The sequence below is a fragment of the Octopus sinensis genome, linkage group LG4 (assembly GCF_006345805.1).
Source record: "Octopus sinensis linkage group LG4, ASM634580v1, whole genome shotgun sequence".
Lineage (NCBI taxonomy): Eukaryota > Metazoa > Mollusca > Cephalopoda > Octopoda > Octopodidae > Octopus > Octopus sinensis.
The window spans coordinates 155427995-155435494 of NC_043000.1; positions in this window are offsets into that span (position 1 = coordinate 155427995).

A 7500-nucleotide genomic window follows, 5' to 3' on the forward strand; every position below is an offset into this window, starting at 1 on the left:
ATTTGGTAGACGGATACTGAAAGAAGCCCGTCGTATATATGTATATATATATATGTTTGTGTGTGTGTTTGTGTGTCTGTATTTGTCCCCCTAGTATTGCTTGACAACCGATGCTGGTGCGTTTATGTCCCCGTCACTTAGCGGCTCCGCAAAAGAGACCGATAGAATAAGTACTAGGCTTACAAAGAATAAGTCCCGGGGTCGAGTTGCTCGACTAAATGCGGTGCTCCAGCATGGCCGCAGTCAAATGACTGAAACAAGTAAAAGAGTAAAAGAGTAATCATCATCATCATTGTTCGACCGTTGTCGAGACAATGGAATTTACTATGTTACGCCAGACTTCACAGTCCATCATAGCATTACGGAGGTCCTGTTGCTGGATGCCTGTATCCCTGGAGATTACATCAGGGTAGGAGAGTGTGCGCCCTCTGGTATTGCGAGTAGATGGCTTCCAGAGGAGAAGAGTAGAAATTACTTCTTTTTCAGCTCTACAACAATGTCCAGCAAACTGGACTCTCCTGCCTTTCACAAGAGATGACACAGGTGGTAATTTCCCATATATTTGCATTTTGGTTGGATGGCGCTTCCACGAGAGGTTTTTGAGCTCTCATAAGGAGGCGAGTGTAGGTTCCATCCAATCGCCTCTCAAGCTTCTTTGATAACGTCCAGGTTTCTGAGCCATATAGTAGAATTGGTTCGACTGTGGCTTTGAATATTTTAAGTTTGAAGTCTCTACTTAGATTTGATGACCAGATCTTATGCATGTCATTACAGGCTGACCAGGCCATACCCTTTCTAGTTAGAAAGTCTTTTCCAGATGATGATATGTATGACCCAAGATATTTATAATCAGAAGCCATATTTAAAGGTGCACTGTTGAGAGTATGGATGATGCAATCACTGTTGGACAGGCACTTGTTTATGTATTCAGTTTTGGCCTCATTGAGGTAAAGACCTACACAATTTGAGGCTTGTTCAAGAGATTGTAAAAGAGACTGGGCATTGGAGAGAGAATCACTGATAAGAGCGATGTCGTCAGCAAAGTCAGTGTCTGTCAAGTACTCAGCTGGGTGTCTGGAACTTCTTGGTTTTATTTCAAAGCCCTTGCCAGAGATGGTATCAACTGACATACGTAGCACATAATCAACAACAATGATGAAAAGAAATGGGGCGAGTGTGTCTCCCTGCAGTATTCCGGCTTTGATTGAGAAAGATGATGTTTCTCCATCAGGGGTTAAGATGGTTGAAGACGGATCTGTGTAGAGGACCTTGATGGCAGAAATAATTTTGTCTGGTATCCCACAGAGCTTAAGGATTTCAAACATCTTGTACCTATCTACAGAATCGAACGCTTTAGAAAAGTCTACAAATTCCATTGCAAGATCGCGATTAAATGCTTTTGATTCTTCAATAGGTGCTTCGGCCCCCTCCACCCACCCATGCAACCTACTACACACACATACAAATACACACAGAGAAACACAAAAGTCATAAGGTAATTTGAAAGATGCAGAAGCAAACTCCTGCTCTTTTTAAAGGACCACTTTGATATCGTGTATCCAATTATTACTACACAAATCCCCACCAAAAAAGAGCAAGAGTCTGTCACCGAATCTCTGCTAAGACTGGAACGGCACCTTGTGGTGCCGGTCCAGTTATCCCAACGAACATATTGCTGTCATTTCAACGTTTGGCAACACTCTTTCAACTTTCAACTATTTACGTGTGTGTGTATGTGTGTGTGTGTGTGTGTGTGTGTGTGTGTGTGTGTTGTTTGTGTGTCCTTGTGTTTGTCTATCTGTGTGCACGTGTGTATCATATAGACGTAGGCATGTTCAGCATTTAAGAAGTTCTCTTCGGAGCCAAAAGGTTCCGGCTTTGATCACATTTCGTGTCACCTCATGTAAGGTTCATTACCATAGCTGCAGGTTTGCTCAAGCTTTGTGAGTGGAATTGGTTAATTGGAAACTATACGAAGCCTCTCGGATGGATTTTATGAGTAACTCAAAAGCCCATCCTTGTTATACTCTGTATCATGAGTATTAAGAGACAGAACTCAGCCACTCTCTCTCATACCTTTCGCATCTACTGGACCGTGTGCCCTCAAAATTCGCAATATTGTGGACAGAGCCGCCTCATACATTTATATCCAAATACTATACGTCTAATCGGGACCTCCCATAGTTTAATTTTGCATATAAGAAGAAGCGTTTGTCTACAAAAATTTGCTTACTGAAACACCAACAGACAAGTGTAGCATAGAACTCAAATATATTTCTCCTCACAGAATAAAGATCATGGAAGCTAGAAACTGTAAATTAGATTTAAAAGATTTGTAAAAAAATTGTGGAGTAGCTTTTACTTAAACACTGAAACAACGATATATGCTTGTTCAAACACACCCAAACACTCATTACTTGGAAATAAAACACAAAATAGTGAACTAAATGCAAAAAAACAACTCTCGCAACATTTCAAATAACATCATCTGAACATCAACCAGGGTATAAAATTACTATACCTACTACATTATATGGTTAACACAAGAAATAAATAATTAGGTCCACAGTTACAGATAGAAAGCTGCGGGGAACCCCCCATTTTTGGAAAATGCTACATCATCCTTATAAACCATGAGATTAATTTCGTGTCAGTCCCTAGGTACAGAGCTCTCCAAAAGGAATTGGATTTAATTAGTAAGATAATCTTCGTTAGGATTAGAAATAAAATGATGCTAGCACAATGGAACCGCACGCCGCCAATATCAAGTATTTCAGTGATGTAGGAACTAATAAACTGCGCAGATTCCCACATAATCTTATCTTAATCAATTTAACAAAATCCCTCGAGAGGTAGAAAAAAAGTCACCAACTTCGGCATCAATATAATAATGAACATTGAAACTTGCTGGTATACCTTGATGACACAAGTTCGATCACCGTGAGGATTTATTATATCATCCCACCCCTTTACCACTATTTAACAAACTTTTCAATGCCAATTTGATTAAAATGAGTTACAGTTGTTTGCAGCATTGATTTCCAGATGTCACATTATAACATAAAATTTCATTCCCAAACTTCTGTTACCACTAGCAAGCACTAGCGAATGCAGAAACGATCCATAACTTGAGATATTAATGACAGATGCATCTTGTATAATAGCTGTGCCGGAAACTGTGCAATGCAGCTGACTAAGAATCTACAAATCCTAGGAAAAACCGGCAATTATTGCCGAACAAAAAGTCTGTGTGCGCATCTCTCTGACGTCACAGGAAGCCATTTCTTTTGAAGTACTTTCATTTTGAGGACCTACTAAATTTGCATAACTTGCTGTCTGAATACCATAGTCAGGCCAATGTGCACTTTCTTATATAGGAGTTGAACAAGCTAACAATCTCAACACAGCATACTGCGGGTGGTTGGCGGAGCCTGCATTTTTCCTTTCATATCGTTTTCAAAACTTCCTTCTTTAAAATGTAAATACATAAAACTACAATGAGAAATTATGCCAAAATATTCGTACATGTCATGCTCTAAATGCAAAATGTAATTTCGCTACACACAACATCTAAGTGATTCTGGAAGAAGCCCCAAATTATCAACTGAAAAGTATTAAACGAAATACTGGCACTTACGAAATTACGGCTGCTATTTGATACTCAACAAATGCTTGCTTTTGTACACTTGCATTCTGCGCGTGTACACTTGCATTCATGTGTGTGCGTTTATGTGTGTGTGTGTGCGAGCTCGCGGGAGAGTTTCATTTTAATATTAATTTATCGTTGACTAATTCAGATTGTGACTCTTAGACGCGAAGCTATTTTTGCGATTAAGATTCCATAGGCAAGTCAAGTGCCTCGCGGTAGGGCTCTCTGTTTCGTTGCGATGGAGACCGGTATGTCTGCATGTATGTAGGAACGTAGGTATGCATGTATTTATATATGTATGTATGTATGCATGTATGTATGTATGCATGTATGTATGTATATATATACGCACGCACATACATGCGTATGCGCGTATTTATCTATGTAGGTATCTATGTGTATATAGTTGTGTAATTAAGTAAATAGTGGGTAGAAACAGAGACGTAAACATAAATCTGTAAGATAGATAGATAGATAGATAGATAGATAGATAGATAGATAGATAGATAGATAGATAGATAGATCGGGAGAAGGAAAGGGAGTGCGAGGGAGAAACGCTGATAATGAATAAAGAACTAGAGAGAAAAACAAATCAAATAAGCTATAGCTAGCTATATGAGTAGATACATGCATACATTATTACATATATATTCATGCATACACGCATACAAGCATTCATACATACATATGCATACATTTATTCATACATACATAAGCATACATACATACCTCACATCCCAGGTCATACTCAAATTCGGTGTGTGACACTCTAATTGTACATATAAGGCAACTTGGTGTAGTTATATGTGCTACATATCGCCCTCCAGATGCCCCAAGCCATGTAAGCAAGTTTGAAGACTGCCTTATAAAAATAGAAGTTCTAGTCACATTAGAACAACAATTAAGTGTACTTCTTATGGGAGACTTCAATCTGCCCAATGTCAGATGGCCCGAGGGCTTTCTCTCCCAGGAATGACACGATGCGAACGAGGACAGGCGAGGTCCCGCCTGAACCTCATCAACACTCTGTATATGGAGCAAATAATACTCCAACCAACCAGGGCAGGTAACATACTGGATCTCTGCTTCACAAATAATATGGATCTCATCCATAATGTGAAAGTGACACCGACACTACTCTCGGATCACAACATGGTAGAGCTGACTATGTACGAGCCAAAGGAAAGCATGGACATGCAGCCTACAAGAAGCTCTCAGAATCTTTCCAGCTTGAACTTCCATAAGGTAAACTGGAAACAAATTGAGAAAGAGATCCTCAAACAAAACTGGCCTGACATCGACATGAAACTTCAACAATTCATGTCTGTAATGCAAGCCATATGCTACAACTGTGTCCCAGAGAGAAAGGCCACTGTACACAAGAACAAAATCCCCAGAGAGAGGAAAATTCTAATGAGACGGCGTACAAAAGTTTCAAATCGCCTAAACAAACAAATTGAAAGCAGTGAAAATAAAACTGTTGGAAATTGAAAAATGTCTGCAACTCTCCCATGAAAAAGAAAGAGCAGACAAAGAAGCTTGGGCTATAGACAACATAAAATCTAACCCCAGAGTTTTCTACAGGTATGCCAAAGAAACAGCTACGGTGCTCTGTACGATAGGGCCACTCCTTGAAAAGGATGGCACACTCACAGGAAATCCAATGAGGATAAGTGAAATACTAAATGAGCAATTCAAGAGTATTTTCACTCCACCCCTAAGGCATTTTCAAGTCAGCAATCCAACTGACTTCTTTACCACTGCAGATGTAAAATCAGAGGCAGCGATGATTGATTACATCAATATAAAGGAAGACGATGTAATAAAGGCTATAGATGAAATGAAAACAAACTCAGCTACTGGCCCCGATGGATTCCCGGCAATCCTTCTAAAAGTATGTAAGATAGTCCTAGCAAGACCACTGCAGTTCCTCTTTCAGAGCTTCCTTGCAACTGGCAAACTTCCAAGAAAACTGAAGGAAGGTAAAATATGCCCTATTCATAGAGAGGTAGCAGAGCGGAGGCCAAGAACTACAGACCTATCTCTCTGACCTAACACATCAGCAAGGTCATGGAACGAATAGTCAGAAGGAAACTGATCACCTTCCTTGAAGAAAATGACTTGCTGCCTGACACCCAACATGGTTTCCAACCAGGAAGAAGTTGCTTAACTCAGCTCCTACAACACTATGACTGGGTGCTGAAACGACTGCTCAACCACTCAAATGTGGAAATGATATATCTCGACTTTGCAAAGGCCTTTGATAAAGTCGATCATGGAATGATATGTCACAAACTGCGTGATCTTAGCATAGTTGGAAAATTGGGAGAATGGTTTCATGACTTTCTGAAGGATAGAAGTCAGGTGGTAGTAGCCAATGGGGCCACCGCCAATAACACGCAAATAGTGAGCGGTGTTCCGCAAGGCACTGTTTTGGGACCACTACTGTTTATAATGGACCTCTCAGACATACCGTCAGCCACGCAGAGAGCCACGATCACAAGTTATGCAGATGATACAAAAGTTTCACAGGCAATACAGAACCCTGAAGACACTATGCACCTGCAATGTGAGCTGGACAAAATATACAAGTGGGTTGAAAAGAATAGCATGCAGTTCAATGCTGAAAAGTTTCAAGCTCTATGCTATCAGCATGCAAAACTAAATGCAATACTTAATAAATACACGGGACCTGGAGGGATTGCAATCCCAGAGGAACAATCAGTGCGAGACCTGGGTATTTACATGAGTGATGATGCAACCTTTCATGTGCATGTTGCTAAATTGGCAATGAAATGTAGGCGGCTGACCGGGTGGATTCTTAGAACCTTTAGAACAAGAGACCAGGAAACCATGATGGTCCTCTGGAGGACACTTATCCTAAGCCACTTTGACTATTGCTCTCAGCTATGGTCATCATCCAGTGTCAAATTAATCACAGAACTTGAGGCGATCCAACGAAGCTACACGAAGAAGATAGCCTCTGTGCAGCATATAAGCTACTAGGAAAGACTCTATTCCTTAGAGCGTAGGCGAGAAAGATATGCCATAATATACATCTGGAAGATCCTAGAAGGACTTGTCCCAAACTTTGGCATCGAGAGTTATACAAATGCTAGAACTGGGCGCCACTGCATAGTGCCAAGGACTCCAAATTTGCCATCAAGATGTAGGACAAGATACTGCAATAGCCTGGGCTTCAGAGGCCCACAGCTCTTCAATATCCACCCGAAGAACCTGAGAGACCTGCATGGGGTGGATGCAGATGTCTTTAAAATGAAACTGGATCTCTTCTTGTCAGGTGTCCCAGATGAACCAACTTCACGGCAGGAGGTGCAGATGAGGGCAGTTGTATCGAACTCTCTCATGCACCAAATGGCAATTGCTAAAAAGCATTCGTGAAGTAAAACCATGTAGCAACACCAAATGGCGGTGCCCCAGCATGGCCACAGTTCGTGAGCTGAAACTAGATAGAATAAAAAAAATAAATAAAATAATACTCTTAGTCTCTCTTTTACTCTTTTACTTGTTTCAGTCATTTGACTGCGGCCATGCTGGAGCACTGCCTTTAGTCGAGCAAATTAACCCCAGGACCTATTTTTTGCAAGTCTAGTACTTATTCTATCGGTCTCTTTTGCCGAACTGCTAAGTTACGGGGACGTAAACACACCAGCATCGGTTGTCAAGTGATGTTGGTGGGACAAACACAAACACAAACACACACACACACATATATATATACATATATACGACGGGCTTCTTTCACTTTCCGTCGACCAAATCCACTCACAAGGCTTTGATCGGCCCAAGGCTATAGTAGAAGACACCTGCCCAAGGTGCCACGCAGTGGG